Here is a 17,375-nt window from a genome sequence, read left to right on the forward strand (position 1 = left end):
CCCTCCGCTCGAGCGGCCATGCACCGCACGTGCAGTCCTCCCCCTCCGTTCGAGCGGCCGTAGACAGTATGCCTTCCCAGTTTTTTCTTCTTTGGCCACACATGCAATATATTAACCTAATATCACCATAGCATGAATTGGAACTTGAGCAACACAAAATACACATGATTAGAAGCTTAATCAAGTCACAACTTTTTCAATTTCCATCCTTGAATTCAAGTTCAAATAAAATCTACCTTGGCCAATACATAGAAATGATTCCATTTAGATAAATTTCACACAAGAATAAAGCTTAAAAGTCACCTACAAACATAATCACAATCCATGTGGACATGAACTAGATCTTTACTTCATAACCCATAAACAAAACTTGATTTTACATACATAGCCATGTTCATATCTTGTTGTTCAAGTATATCAAGGAGGAATAAAATATAATTTCCCTTACAAGGTTCAAAGCAACACATCAACAACATGAAGAAACACTTCATCGATTCTTTGGGTGCCATACACACACATACACAACCTTAATTTGTTTGAACATCCAAGAAATTCTTTACCCCTTAACAAGAGAGGAGTTAATGAAAGTAAATCACCCATACCTTGAGCTTCAATTTCTCTCCAACCCCAACTCACCTCCTTGTTGCTTCCTCATTTTCTTCCTTCTTCTCTTATTTTCTTACCCTCTCCAGGAGATAGCCATGAAATGAATCCCCCAAATCAAGTGTTTGAAGGCAAATACATAGATAGATATAAAGGTGAATAGGACAAAATCCAATCGTTTAATCATTCCGAAATTGAAATTTCGTAAACATGCTTCATATTACTTAAAAATTATGCTGATCACAGATATATAATCAATTTCAGATAATTAAGCCGTTAAGGCCTCCAATTTCTGATTCAAATGTGTTAATGGTGGCAGATAATGTTCTTGTGAAACAGATAGACATCCTAAAACATGGAGTTCGTTTACTTAATCTTAATTTCTCATCGGATTTCACAGCAAGCATTTAAAAGCACAAAATAAGGATGGAACATATATCAGAAAACATGTGCGAGGGTCGGGTTAGTACACTCTCCCCCCCTTAAATAAGTTTGGTCCCTCAAACTTGTTTTATTATGTAACAAATTAGAAATCTCAGTTTCATATCATTGCCCAATTCTGTTATAGATGCCCGCGTAATTCCTCAATTCGAACAATTCACAGTGTAATCCAATATTTATCCTAGTTATTCAAAAGTTCTTAACATAACAAGCATATCGCAGCTTTGCCCAACTAATCATCTTAATGTATTTCAGGCACGTAGAAATAAAAATAACAACTTCGGACATTTATTTCACAGGATCATATATTGATTAAGACAAGACTACAAGAGTCCATGGCAGGATAGTTAAGGCATAAAATTCCCAATAGGTAGAGTTTAGAATCACTATATCTTCCTGTCAACAAAGTTCATGGCAGAATTTTCAAGTATCGAACATACCATTCTCAGATACGGAAACATAATTGATAGCACTTCTTTAAGTACATAATTCACAAATTTCCACAACATACGTTACTTTCAAGCATAATACAAATATTCGCTATTAAGTTGCTAACCAAATCGACCCAGTATTAATAGTTCATATGCAATTCTCATTAGAAGGTACATGTCCAAACTTGCTCAATTAAAAAATTCGTTAACTCAATCATAGATTATAATTCACTCAAAAGTACATCATCAATTAAGGTTATATGTATTTTTCAAAGGAAATCCATTAAATAAGTAGACCCAAACATATTATGCATAATGAAATAAGACATCAAAGCCCATTAATAAAGTTCTGCCTTTTTCATCATAAGGTATACGTTATTCCGTCAGTCACAAATAAGTTGTTTAAGTACATAGCCATGAGCTTCACAGTTTGTTCGGAGTATTCCTCTGGGTTTTTTTTTTTTTTTTTTTTTTTTTTTTTTGTGAAAGCATATTAGAATTATATCATATATCTATTGGTTCAAAATAATATGCAATAGTTCTTGACAAAATCAATATAACAGATACACATTGTTGATTTCTCACAGCATTACTTTTTAAGGATAGTACGACAAAAAGAATCATACTCTGAATCAAATAGTTAAGCGAACATCATACAGTTTTGCAAATTCATACAGACATATTCTTATAACCACTTAGTCATACTATCATGAGTTCAAGTTTGAGCAATAGGTACAAAGGTAAAAATCATCAATTCGAGCAAAGGGGATCATTCATCAATAAAATTAGAAATCAAGTTCAGAATCGTATTTAGTTCATCGATCATAAGAGTAAGGTACCACGTCTTTCCTTATTTAGCATTTCCTTTTGTTACATAAAACGATAATCCGATTCATTTTTTTTTTCAACCATAGGACACAAGGTTGATCACATCGTTCCACATCCACAATTTCTATTTACCGTGGTCCAGCAATTAGCCTTACGAGATTCACAGACTATTATCTGGCTTAGTCCATTAACATAAGCAGGGCATTCAGTTCCTTCTCGTACGCAGGTTCTATCAGATTCGTTCATAGAGTTATAAATCTCCTTAAATATATAACAAGCATAATAGTCTTACCCATTCAATTTCCATAATGTCGAAACAAAATAGACAATGATATAGCAAAAGAATAACTTATCCAACTAAATTTCCCAGGTAGTACTTTGTGGGGAGATTAGTTCCATGCGATACCAGGTCAATTTGTAACCATATAATACATAGCGTTCAAATCCGTATATACCTGCAATAAGAGGTAAATGCCCAGTGCATACCCTTAATCAAACATTAATATAGCATATTCCCATTTCCATTTGTTTCTATTAGAGTTCACAATGTCATATAGAACAGTTCACATTATAGCCTTCAAATACAAAATAGGGATTAATTTGACAATTTTGCAATATCTAACATTTGCGTATCTACACAGAAATTATCACAGAAATGATTTCTCCATCTTAAGTCATAAATATACATAGACAGGATTTTAGTTCTTGCGGTAAGTTATCAGATTATCAATCATTAGGTTTCGGTCTCAAAGTACTCAATAACTACCCATCTTTTCCAAGTATCATATGAGCAGACACGTGATATAGGTGGGGTTCTTCCTTTCGTTCGACCATTCATAATGAGAATCCCGATTACAGGTTACAGATTATGCATAACAAAATAGAATATAGATGCATATCATAACTTGTAGCAAACATAGGATGAATCAAATTCATCAAAGTCTTTCAAAGCTTATTGGATGTTCATAACATCTACACAATCCTAAAGGATGACATTCTGGACAAACAAGGGAAATACCATCTGTCACGCCCCACTTTTTATTACTCGAAGTATTACCAATTTCATTTACTTAATTCCATTTCAGAGATAACATGCGGAAATAAACTCGTATATTCAACTCGTAGAAGTGAATAGCATTGCTCTCATTCATATGCAAGTAAATACAACATGAGTATAATAAATGAATTGCCCATGGGCTTACATCATTAACGAATCAAGAAGAAGGGTGCAACCCTTTACACATATGGCATTCCACCAATACAAGAAAGGCCCCGTGGCCAACAAATAAGAAGATCCAAATCTTGCAGCACATTCAGCTTAACACCTGAAAAAAGATTCAACAACGTGGGATGAACATATAGTCCAGTAGGGATCTCAACATGGCCCTCAACAATAACAACTTACAGATAGTTATGTTCATGAATGCTCAATCTCATACTAGGATAGTAATGCGATAGTTTACACAAAATATACATAAGTATGAACTTTTCTCGAAAACAACCATTTTAATCAACGCCATAGGCGATTCATCTTTCCTTTTTCCTTTTATTAATCCCCATTCCCAATCTTTCAAGGAAATAATTTCACTAAGCTCATTACTTTCTTCCATTTCCCACACATACAACAGATACACCTTTTCAAACATATTTTCAAATTATTCGATCCTCTTCACACTTTCCAAAAGACAAAAATGAAGTTTTGGTTTCTTCCCGATACAATCAGATCTACATATGCATACCTTATATAAAAAGGGAGATAACAACTCACTAACATGTATATAATCAACCAATGAGGTAACTTGGCCCTCCGAAACTGTAACCAGCCAAATCCATGATATCCTCAGTTACAATGGAACAACAACAACAAAACTTTGTTCTACCAGCTATGTGCATAGTAAGCCAAAGATACACCTCTCACAGCGACCTGCCAGTTTACCAGGCACTAGCTGGAAGGGTATGGTGCCTTCGATTCTCAGCACAGTCAGTTCTCCAGGCGCTAGCTGGAAGGTTACGGTACCTCTGATTTTGAGCGCAAGGTATAACACCCCCAACCAAAATACAACAGGGCATAACTAACATGTATAACACATATACATAAACCATCAAGATACAAGCAATGTGTTAAAGTATATGAACACATAATTAATTTTTCCCGAGTAGGTATACATATATAATGTACCTCAGCATTACATCACATACAATGCTCAATCAACAGTGGTGTAAAGCACACACGACAATCCAACACAACCAAGTTATCCTCCACCGATGACCAAGGACAAAACCTCTAGATGCAAGTATTTAGTACATCTATTAAAGACTAAATTATTATGAGGCCACAAACTCAACAACAACACTAATATGGTAGTTAAAGATACAACCCCCACGTGTGTGTATTTAACACTCAAGAAGCAACAATCCAATTTTCATACTTATATCAAAGATGCTTTTCTCGTTTCACAAAACAAATTCCATTTCCTTTTGTTTTCACAAAACCAACTCCATCCCTTTTGTATCCACAAAACCAATTCCAAAGCCTAAGTTAACCCCTTAGGCACTAACAACTTCACCCAACTCACATTAACAATAGAGATTTACAACATAGGTTAACTACCCTCCATTTTAATTTACCAAATCAAAATATAATTTAGGGCTTTTTCTTCTTTCAACTACAACATGCTAATTTACACTCCAATTAGCCCAAAGTAACCGTCAATGATAAAATAACTATTTTCAAACAACCAACCCTAGGTTCCTTCTCATGATTTCAAACAAATCCAACATGGATATGATTTTCATGCAATACGAAACTACCACATGTCTATCTATAGACGAAGTATTGAAAAAGAACAAGGAAATCCCTACCTCAAATGTAGAACCCAAGGAGAAGAAGAGCAAAACTCAGAAGTGCTCCAAATCCTAAATTTCTTGGATCAAAACGAGGCCCTCGACGATCAACACACTTCTTACAAAGGCCCAAGGTGAGGAAAACACTCCTACTAGATCAAACCCTAGAGAGAAGTGAGGTTTTAGAGTGAGGAGCTCTCAAAAATCGGTTTTGGGAAAGTAAGAGAGAGAAAAGAAAAGTGAAAAGTGATTCAAAAAGTGATATCACGGACTGATCCACTCGAGCAGTAAAACATGTCCGCTCGAGTGTAAAACACCCCGCTCGAGCGTCAGACACAGGTTCACGCTCGAGCGTCCAAAGATCCATTCGAGCGCCGAATGCACCCTCCCAGAATTTTCTACAGACGACCAAAATGATGAGAGAAGGAAATTCACGCTCGAGCATCCAAACTACCGCTCGAGCGGAGAGACAACAACAAAAGCCCGCTCGAGCGTCAAAGCGCCACTCGAGCGGAGAGACCAAAACCTGGGCACAATTCTAAGTTTTAAAACACAACCAACTTATTCCCAACTTGCCCAACACAACCCAAAACTCTAAAATAAAGAGTAAAGGATAGAAATGAGGATAAGACAACAACAAATCTATGGAATGGAGTCCAGATTACAGTTAAACAACAATAGGAAATACCGGGATCGCTATAAACTCCCCCCTTAAAGAATTTCATCCCCGAAATTAAGGATATGCCAAAAGACAAGGCCAACTGATCACACAACACCAACACCCGAGTACTAGGAGAGGAACTATTCTCCCTACAAACCTTCGATTCACTCTTACCAAGGAAGAGACTAACCAAGGGAAGACGTTCCAAACGACAACACTCAAGCACGGAAAATTGCAATAAAACCAAACCTTCCCGAAACAATTTACCAACATCTGACTAGCGCTTCAAGCTAAGTCACTACTCAACAACCGTAATTTCCAATAAAAGGATAATCAAAGAAAATCTTTTACATTAATATAAGGAAAACATTTTCCTGTTCATGAGACATTTCACAAAGATAGTCAAATTTTCAATGTTGACATTCCGAAATAAACCTTGCATTTTCTATGCAAAACTCAAAAGTTTTGTAAACATTTTTCACAAATACGGTGTTATCCAAAACACATAACCATCCACTATTTACTTGCCAAAAAGATTTATTTGGAATTCCTCAAAACCCTTGAATTAAATCAATTTCTCAACAACGCCTTTAGGTGGCCCAAACACTAGGAAAAATTTTGTTTTCCATTTCTTTCCAAATTAATACTATCAACAACCATCACCCACACAGTGATGCCACAACCAACACGGAACACAACCTTTCTATAATGATAGTTAATAGAAATAACAATTGTGCTATCAACACACAAGGCATAAGAAATTCATGATTTTACAATTTCGTTCTACCTTCCTTTACTTAACCAATTTAAGATCATAAACATGGCTCAAAACCTGGCCAACAATTAAAAGAGACCACATCTCACATCAACAATACCTCCTTAATACACAAATGATGCACATTTTGGTGTTGTATCAATATAACATAGAAACTCTTCTACACTTCACAATTGATAACGATATACATTTTAGTGCTATATCAAATCAAACAAAATCTCCCACACGCAACAATGTATATAAGCAATTAACATATACAAGTTCAATCAATCAATACAAAACTTGATGTATTATTCTAACCGTCAGATTCAATGACATAACATGTTTGATTAGTTTCAGTTTTCCCTAATCAACATACAAGTCTACAACGAATGAGACTAACCTCAAGGTAACAGATGTCAACCCAAAACCCGATACCAACAAGCTGACTAGCCGACTCAAAAAAAAACTCCACACTCAGTAATCCACACACTGATGTGCCACTAACCCCAAACACGGAGTTCCCCACACAAACCCCCAAATTTTGGAATCTCAACGGATCTCCTAAAATTGAACCACATCAACACTGTGTCTAAGGGAATCATTATCCCCCCTCTCTCATGGCTACATAGCAAGCCTGCTCATCTCCTCGACCGAAGACCGACATGGTAAACCTCAATTACAACAACCCAATCATGAAGGACCATTTGACCAACGCTATTCTCGTCACCCTAGAACACAACCTGTTCTTCCTCTCAAGAATGCTGCCAGAATCCACTCACAAACCATATCCAACAATTGATAGCCAATCACAATATGAACACTACCCTTATACAACCGATGGGGTCACCACGGACTCATTAACTAGCAAAGCCCCAAAACACTAATCAACATACAGATACCATTCCCGCTAACCCGAGATACAAATCTCACATTCCCTCGAACATTCTCACATAACTTATCGATACTACACATCTCCCGAAACCATCACATAAGTCATATTCACCCACAGGTTCCCGATCTCAACAAATAATCTCTAAAAGTGAACAAGGCCCACAGGCCGTCACCAGACTATCTCAACATATAGTACCAAGCATACAACAGCATCAGGATCATTGATCCCATTAACAACTTCTCAATAGATATTATAGGGGTTTCGAAATTCCATACATACTCCCCAATACATGAGGATTAAACAAACAACACTATGCATACATATGCGATACATAAACATGGTGCCTCAGTATCCAACAGTACACCGATCAATCACAAAACGATTCATATAATACACCACCGGCCAATAACACAAAAATCCCCCTCCAGGGTAATAATACAGGGCTAGCTAATAAGTTGCCCCTCACGAGGCTCTCGAAGCCTGGCTTGTCCGTTTCTGGTACCGATAGCGCCCTTGGCTGGACGGGTACAACTGAGTCTGACTGGGTTTTGAAACACCTGAAGAATTTACACGCAAAGGACAAAAACGTCTACCACGGCCCAGCTGACCACAAACAAAACAACCATCAGACCCCCTACTCTGAGACTGGTCTGAAACCTGCATCTCCTCGGACCCCCCAACAGAAGAGTCTGGAACCCCTGGCGAAGGAAAGAAATTAGCCCCTGACTGAGCATGTTTTCGCCTCCACCCCTTACTGAGCCTAGAGCGCTTAGGAACCGAATGACTTATCGAGATGGTCTCTTCCCCATACCGACCATCACTCACAACCATGGCCTCCACATGGGCCGCTGCCTCGACTAAATTATAATAATCCTTCTAAAAGGATCTAGCTACCTTCTCCCGAATATTGAGACACAACCGCCTTTCAAACTCATAACAACGACGCTCCTCTGTTGCAACCAACACTGGAGCAAACCTCGACAAACTAGTAAACTGCATCTCAACCTGTGCCACAGGAGTATCATCCTGACGCAACTCCAAAAACTGATCCCTCAACCATTCCCGAGCAGAAGGAGGGAAATACTTGGCCCAAAAGGCCTCGTTAAAAGCAACCCACGTGCTATCTACGGTATTCTTAGCATACTTCCACCAACAACTCACATCGCCCTTTAATTGAAAAGTCACCAAAGAAACCCTTAATTCCTCCTCTTCGACTTTGAGCATATCCAAAGTCTTGGTAATCTGCTCCAACCAACTCTCTGCCTCCATCGGTTTAGCCTCCCCCACGAACTCTGGTGGGACGGAGCGGAAAAACTCCTTGGTAAGCTTGAGAGCATGCCCGCTGCCGCCCTCAGTGCGAGCTAGGGCGTCTTGCACTGCTCTCACAATCTCACGTGCGACATCCTCACCGACAGCCGATGCTGCAACGGCGGGTGCTAAAGGAACTGCTGTGCCCCTACCGATACTCCTACTACTCAACCGTCCTCTACTTCCTCATGTAGACATCCTATAAAGCACAAAAGCAAATACCACGCTTGGTGCACAACACAATAGCCTTCTTCGAGGCACACACCACTACTATTAAGTCACAAGACTCACTTAGTCACAAAATATACATCTCTATTGCATATAATCATCTAAACATGTAAACACATAATCGAATCAAATCCACAAAGATAGCCACTCATCCCAGAACTCTCAAGGAATTCTTATCAGAAACCATGTTGATCAGGCATGTTTCCGAAAGGACCTCAAAGCAAGTTCACCGGCTATGAATACAACCAGAGAGACTGAATCCCATGCTCACATAAATGCAACACACAAGTCCTAACTTTCATGATATATATATTCAACGTCCTCACTATACGTAGTAAACCCACTGTGGTAAAAACCACTTCCCACGAGCCCAAAGTATTCAAACTCGGCTCGCTCTGATACCAAGTTGTCACGCCGCACTTTTTATTACTCGACGTATGACCAATTTCATTTACTTAATTCCATTTCAGAGATAACATGCTGAAATAAACTCGTATATTCAACTCATAGAAGCAAATAACATTGCTCTCATTCGTATGCAAGTAAATACAACATGAGTATAATAAATGAATTGCCCATGGGCTTACATCATTAACGAATCAAGAAGAAGGGTGAAACCCTTTACACATATGGCATTCCGCCAATACAAGAAAGGTCCCGTGGCTAACAAATAAGAAGATCCAAATCTTGCAGCACATTCAGCTCAACACCTGAAAAAAGATTCAACAACGTGGGATGAACATATAGTCCAGTAGGGATCTCAACATGGCCCTCAACAATAATAACTTACAGGTAGCTATGTTCATGAATGCTCAATCTCATACTAGGATAGTAATGTGATAGTTTACACAAAATATACATAAGTATAAACTTTGCTTGAAAACAACCATTTTAATCAACGCCATAGGCGATTCATCTTTCCTTTTTCCTTTTATTAATCCCCATTCCCAATCTTTCGAGGAAATAATTTCACTAAGCCCATTACTTTCTTCCATTTCCCACACACACAACAGATGCACCGTTTCAAACATATTTTCAAAGTATTCGATCCTCTTCACACTTTCCAAAAGACAAAAATGACGTTTTGGTTTCTTCCCGATACAATCAGATCTACACATGCATACCTTATATAAAAAGGGAGATAACAACTCACTAACATGTATATAATCAACCAATGAGGTAACTTGGCCCTCTGAAACTATAACCAACCAAATCCATGATATCCTCAGATACAATGGAATAACAACAACAAAACTTTGCTCTACCAGCTATGTGCATAGTAAGCCAAAGATACACCTCTCACAATGACCTGCCAGTTTACCAGGCGCTAGCTGGAAGGGTACGGTGCCTTCGATTCTCAGCGCAGTCAGTTCTCCAGGCGCTAGCTGGAAGGTCACGGTACCTTTGATTTTGAGCGCAAGGTATAACAACACCAACCAACATACAACAGGGCATAACCAACATGTATAACACATATACATAAACCATCAAGATACAAGCAATGTGTTAAAGTATATGAACACATAATTAATTTTTCCCGAGTAGGTATACATATATAATGTACTTCAGCATTTCATCACATACAATGCTCAATCAACAATGGTGTAATGCACACACGACAATCCAACACAACCATGTCATCCTCCACCGATGACCAAGGACAAAACCTCTAGATGCAAGTATTTAGTACATCTATTAAAGACTCAATTATTATGAGGCCACAAACTCAACAACAACACTAATACGGTAGTTAAAGATACAACCCCCATGTGTGTGTATTTAACACTCAAGAAGCAACAATCCAATTTTCATACTTATATCAAAGATGCTTTTCTCGTTTCACAAAACAAACTCCATTTCCTTTTGTTTTCACAAAACCAACTCCATCCCTTTTGTTTCCACAAAACCAATTCCAAAGCCTAAGTTAACCCCTTAGGCACTAACACCTTCACCCAACTCACATTAACAATAGAGATTTACAACATAGGTTAACTACCCTCCATTTTAATTTACCAAATCAAAATATAATTTAGGGCTTTTTCTTCTTTCAACTACAACATGCTAATTTACACTCCAATTAGCCCAAAGTAACCATCAATGATAAAATAACTATTTTCAAACAACCAACCCTAGGTTCATTCTCATGATTTCAAACAAATCCAACATGGATATGATTTTCATGCAATACGTAACTAGCACATGTCTATATATAGACGAAGTATTGAAAAAGAACAAGGAAATCCCTACCTCAAATGTAGAACCAAAGGAGAAGAACAGCAAAACTTGGAAGTGCTCCAAATCCTAAATTTCTTGGATCAAAACGAAGCCCTCGATGTTCAACACACTTCTTACAAAGGCCCATGGTGAGGAAAACACTCCTACTAGATCAAACCCTAGAGAGAAGTTAGGTTTTAGAGTGAGGAGCTCTCAAAAATCGGTTTTGGGAAAGTAAGAGAGGGAAAAGAAAAGTGAAAAGTGATTCAAAAAGTGATTTCACGGACTAATATAAAACATGTCCGCTCGAGCGTAAAACACCCCGCTCGAGCGTCAGACACAGGTTCACGCTTGAGCGTCCAAAGATCCGCTCGAGCGCCAGATGCACCCTCCCAGAATTTTCTGCAGACGACCAAAATGCTGAGAGAAGGAAATTTACGCTCGAGCGTCCAAACTACCGCTCGAGCGGAGAGGCAACAACAAAAGCCCGCTCGAGCGTCAAAGCGCTGCTCGAGCGGAGAGACCAAAACCTGGGCACAATTCTAAGTTTTAAAACACAACCAACTTATTCCCAAATTGCTTAACATAACCCAAAACTCTAAAGCAAAGAGTAAGGGATAGAAATGAGGATAAGACAACAATAAATCTAGGGAACCGAGTCCGGATTACAGTTAAACAACAATAGGAAATACCGGGATCGCTATACCATCCCGGAATCGAAGCACACCCGTTCATGACCGTCGGTGGCCGACCTAGAATCGGTTAGACAACCCACTCGAAAAACCGTCGGTGGCAAAACATAACCCTCCCGTACACCAGACCGTCGGTCGGGGCCATCCGTTCATAGACCGTCGATGGCAGAGATCTCACAACCATGATGCTACATAGGCTTAGAGTCCCCTAGCATGGGAGGACTTCCCAAGAATGTCATCAAAATAAACATCATGCTTGGTACAGAAACTAGGGATAATCATTCCTGAAGGTTAGAGTATCACATATATCATTTCCTTTGGTCTTAGAAATATTCCATACTTAGAGTTTAATCAATTCATTTAAATAGATGCTAAAAAGCCCAATTATACTGTCATCATTTCCCACAGACGACTAACAACCGATAACACATTTCATCTAATCATTACATAGAAACTGTCTTACCGATAAGCTAAAATCCTTCCCACACTTTTGTAGTACAATGCTGTTGATTTAATCTCACCTGCATGTCTTGCATTGGTCATGTAACGTAAACAGGGGCAATAAAAGAATACATAACAGACATAGCCCGTAATCATCTGAGTTAGCAGATAAAACGTATATATTTAACGTTGCCATCAATCGTTTTATGTACTTTCTGAATATTATGCATGATGCCTAACTCTTTCTAGACATCCTAAGCTCAATGGATTCGTGTGTGAGATGGAAACTCGTGCTCTGATACCACTTGTCACACCCCAAACTCGCCCCTAAAAGTTTGGGCATGACCCACTCAAAAACGGACACTTAACCTGGTATACATTACATATGGGGCCTGAACAGAAGCATTAAGTAATAATAAAATAACATGAAATAAAAAGAACTATATCCATTGAACGACCATTATCATGCCAGGATCACCAACAGTGCATCAAATGATAAATATTTACATACACATATACAAACCCCGCCCCTTGTTGGGCGTATAACAAAAACATTGAAAACTTAACATATAATAGACAATCAGAGTGCAAGCTAAAACTTAGCAAAATTCCAAAGAAATGATCAGGCTTCACCCAAATGCCTGGACACACAAAGATTGGTGAAAGGTAGGCGAGCATCGAGGGTTAAGGCTGACCTCCAGGCTTGCTCCCTACCGAAACGAACAACATACAAAGTGAGACAGTCTCAGTGAATAATAGTACTGAAACAATTCAATGCTTAACTTGAATTATGATACATGTAAATACTTACATAAATAAAGAGAGCATATGATTAATTTGATTCTGTCTTAAGTTCATAATGGTCTTGTCGGTTCATAAATTCACAGATTGGCCCTCGGCCCAATGGTTCACACATTCACACATTGGCCCTCGGCCTAATAGATTCTTAACTTCACAAATTGGCCCTCGGCCTCATAGGTTCATAACTTCACAAATATTCATAATTTCACAAATCGGCCTTTAAATAGAACGACATTAAGCCCAGAATGGCATATAGCCCTTTTCACGTGCGTATGAACTCAAGAGATGGCTCGTACGGATTCTAGAGGTGGCTCCCACCAAAGTGTAGCACTTAGCTCCGTACATCACTTTGTTTCATACTAACAGATCAGACATAATGGCCATAGGCCTCTTAACTTTCACAGAACGGCCATAGGCCTCATAACTTTCACAGAACGGCCATAGGCCTCATAACTTTCACATCGGCTTTAAGCCCAGTTTACATATGTATGGACTCAAGAGGTGGCTCGTACGGATTCTAGAGGTGGCTCCTACCAAAGTATAGCGCTTAGCTCCGTACAGCACTTTGCTCCATATCAGAAATACATAATGGCCTCTGGCCTAATAGTTCATACATAAACACATAGTTCCTTCTGAGAAGAAAGCAGACGCCCCAAGCAGTCAGAGAAGAAGTATACTAAGTTGACCGAGCCGATTAGCAAGATACTTCTCAAAATCCAACATTTACCCATCTTTAAATGGCCGACCAAGATGATTGGTCCCCCTGATGGAAGACGAAGAGATCGGCGTTGTGAATACCACAAGGACCATGGCCATGAGACCGATAGGTGCTATGCCTTGAAGGATCACCTTGAAGAGCTGGTACATGATGGCCGACTAACTCAGTACCTTCCTCACAAGGTCAACATATCCAATGCGGTGGCTCTGTGCCCAAATTCACCTCTACTACGAGTAATTCACATGGTATAAAGTCTTCCATCGCCAAACAGCATCCATGCAATTTAGCCTCAAGAGCCTCAACCATGCCCATTCAGGCTGTCCACACCAGCCAAATGACCCCATCGAACTGGCAAGATTAGCTTTGATGACACCGATCTTGATAGGGTGATCCTTCCCCACGATGACCCTCTCGTCATCGAATTACGCATAAACAAGTACGTGGTTGAACACATCTTGGTCGATCAAGGGAGTACATTGGAGATAATGTATTATAAGACGTTTGTTAAGCTCGACTTCACGAGTCAAACCCACTGCTGACAGAATACCCCTTGTTTGGTTTCAATGCCAATCCCGAACGCCCTTTGGGCAAGGTTAAGGTTGCGGTGCGTGCAGGCACTAGGTCAATCGATGTGGAGTTTTTGGCTGTAAAGCTTCCATCACCATATAACTTAATCATAGGGAGAACCTGGTTACATGCGATGCAGGCCATACCAAGTACTTATCATCAGCTACTCCGTTTCCCAACAGAACATTGCATTGAGCAAATTCGCAGCTCTCAACAATCGGCAAAGGAGTGCTACCTTACTGTTTCAATAAAAAGGGTAAGGGAGGTGAAAGTAAACTCCATCGAAATTTCAGACCAGGAAAGCCTCGAGGATGTCGAGAAACTCCCCATCGATAAAGAAACTGAGGATCTTGAACGGATTGGACTTCTAGACAGTCCAGATAAATTCTTCCTGATCGGCACCTCTCTCTCTTTCGGCCAATGATCGCCAAGAGTTGATTTCATTTTTACTCGAAAATACTGATGTGTTCGTATGGACGCCTTATGAGATGCTAAGTGTGGAACCCAGCGTGGTACAACATCGGCTGAATGTTGACATTAGAGCTAAACCTGTCATTCAAAAGAGTCGCAAATCTGCAGCTGAGCATACTTCGGTTATCGTTGCCGAAGTCGACAGACTTATGGAGACCGAAGCAATCTGCGAGGTGAATTACCCCACCTGGCTATCCAACACTGTTGTTGTCAAGAAGAAAAACAGATCCTGGCGAATCTGTGTGGACTTCATGGACCTGAATAAGGCATGTCCTGAGGATTGTTTCTCTCTCTCCAGAATAGATCAGCTAGTCGACGGAACTACGCACCATCAACGTATGAGCTTCTTAGACGCATACAGAGGTTACCACCAAATTGCCATGCTTCCTGAAGACCAAGAAAAAATGGCATTCCTGACCTTGAGGGGAACTTATTGTTATAAAGTCATGCCATTCGGACTAAAGAATGAGGGGGCCACATACTAGAGGCTTGCCACTGCCATGTTTAAGGAACAACTTGGCCAAACCATGGAAGTGTATATCGACGATATGGTGGTAAAATCCAAGGAAAAGCATTCCCACTTGGCCGACTTGTCCAACATCTTCAATATTCTCTGAAAGTATAGGATGAAACTTAACGCCTCGAAGTGTGCTTTCAGTATCAGATCTTGCACATTCCTTGGCTATATTGTGAACCATCGAGAAATAGAAGCCAACTCGAAGCAAATTAAGGAAATCATGGAACTCGGCTCGCCTTAATCAGCCAAAAATGTTCAGAAGTCAATGGGGATGGCTGTTGCTCTCAACAGATTCATCAGCCGTTCTTCGGATCGTTGTCGACTGTTTTTTCACTCTTCGACAGGGAAAGGCATTTCAGTGGACCCTTGATAGCTAGTCTGCCCTTGACGAACTAAAAAATTAACTCCGTTCAATACCGATTTTAACAACTCCATTGCCAAATGACCCACTTATCATGTATCTTGCAATATCAGACCGCGCGGTTAGTGCCGTGTTGCTAAAACAGGCGTTGGGGGAGCAAAGGCCCATTTTCTACGTTAGCGAGGCAATGGTGGACATCGAGACACAATAACTGGCATTGGAAAAGCTGATTCTAGCCCTTGGGGTGGCTGCCAGGAAATTAATTCACTATTTCCAAGCCCACACTATAAATATGCTGACGGACTACTCTCTTCAAACAGTATTACACAGTGCATAATCATCAAGGCGCATGTCAAAATGGGCTTTAGAACTCGACCAGGATGACATCCAATTCTCTCCTAGAGCGGCTATCAAAGGCCAGGTTTTGGCCGACTTCGTCGTCGAGTTCACTGGCTGTCATGCCGATTTCATATATGACCAGCTAGCCGTCTGACCTCAACAGGAGTGGAGAATATATGTTGGGGATATTTGGTAGACATACTATGATGGTTCATCTAGTCAGCGTGGTAGCGAGGCAGGAGTAGTGATTGACCCCAGAGGGCATAATAATCAAGCAAGCGGTCAAACTCGGCTTCGACGCAACCAATAACAAGGCCGAGTATTAGGCTCGGTCAATTGACCTCCATAATGCTCTTCATCTTGGCGCTAAGCGACTACAAGTCTTCTATGATTCAAAGCTGGTCATCAATCAACTAAAAGGGGAGTATGCAGCTAAAAACGATTGAATGATAACTTACATGAAGACGGCAAATTCACTGCTCATACAGTTTGACCACCATCAGTTGAATCAGATTACCCATGACAAAAATACTCATGTAGATGCCCTTGCTTGTTTGGCTTCTGTCATCAATTCGAAGGTCAAATGAACCATTGAGATGGGATTTGTCCCGAGCTGAGTATCAGCCACCCTGAATCTGCCAGTATCAATGTCATCGACCTGGGGCCGAGTTGGACGGATCCAATCGTTGCATTAGCTGTGACTTAGGGGTATTATTAGCCCACCATGCGAACCAATGCAGAGAACTATGTAAAGAAGTATGAATAATGCCAAATTCTCCCCATTGATTCATTTGTCTATGGAAGAATTGAATGCCATCTCTAGTCCTTGGCCTTTTTCCCATTGAGGACTAGATATCGTCGGCCCACTTCCGAGAGCTCCAGGAAGTAAACGGTTCTTGATTGTTGCAACCAATTACTTCACAAAGTGGGTCGAGGCAGAACCATTGGTGCACATTCGAGATGTAGATGTCACACGCTTTGTGTGGAAAAACATTATAAAATGATTCGGCATACCGCGAGCACTTATCTCCGACAACGGCACCCAATTCCATTGCAGTGCCTATCATGAGTTGTGTGACACATATGGTATATGGCCATATTTCTCCTCACCAGATTATCCGTAAAGCAACAGCCAAGTTGAGGCCTTCAATAAAGTGATCCTAGATGGAATCAAGAAGCGGTTAGAAAGGGCTAAAGGGAGGTGGGTTGAAGAACTGCCCAGTGTGTTGTGGGCTCATCGCACCACACCAAGAAGACCCAC

This window comes from Camellia sinensis, chromosome 7 (genome assembly GCF_055761805.1).
Source record: "Camellia sinensis isolate YWXY chromosome 7, ASM5576180v1, whole genome shotgun sequence".
NCBI classification, from domain to species: domain Eukaryota; kingdom Viridiplantae; phylum Streptophyta; class Magnoliopsida; order Ericales; family Theaceae; genus Camellia; species Camellia sinensis.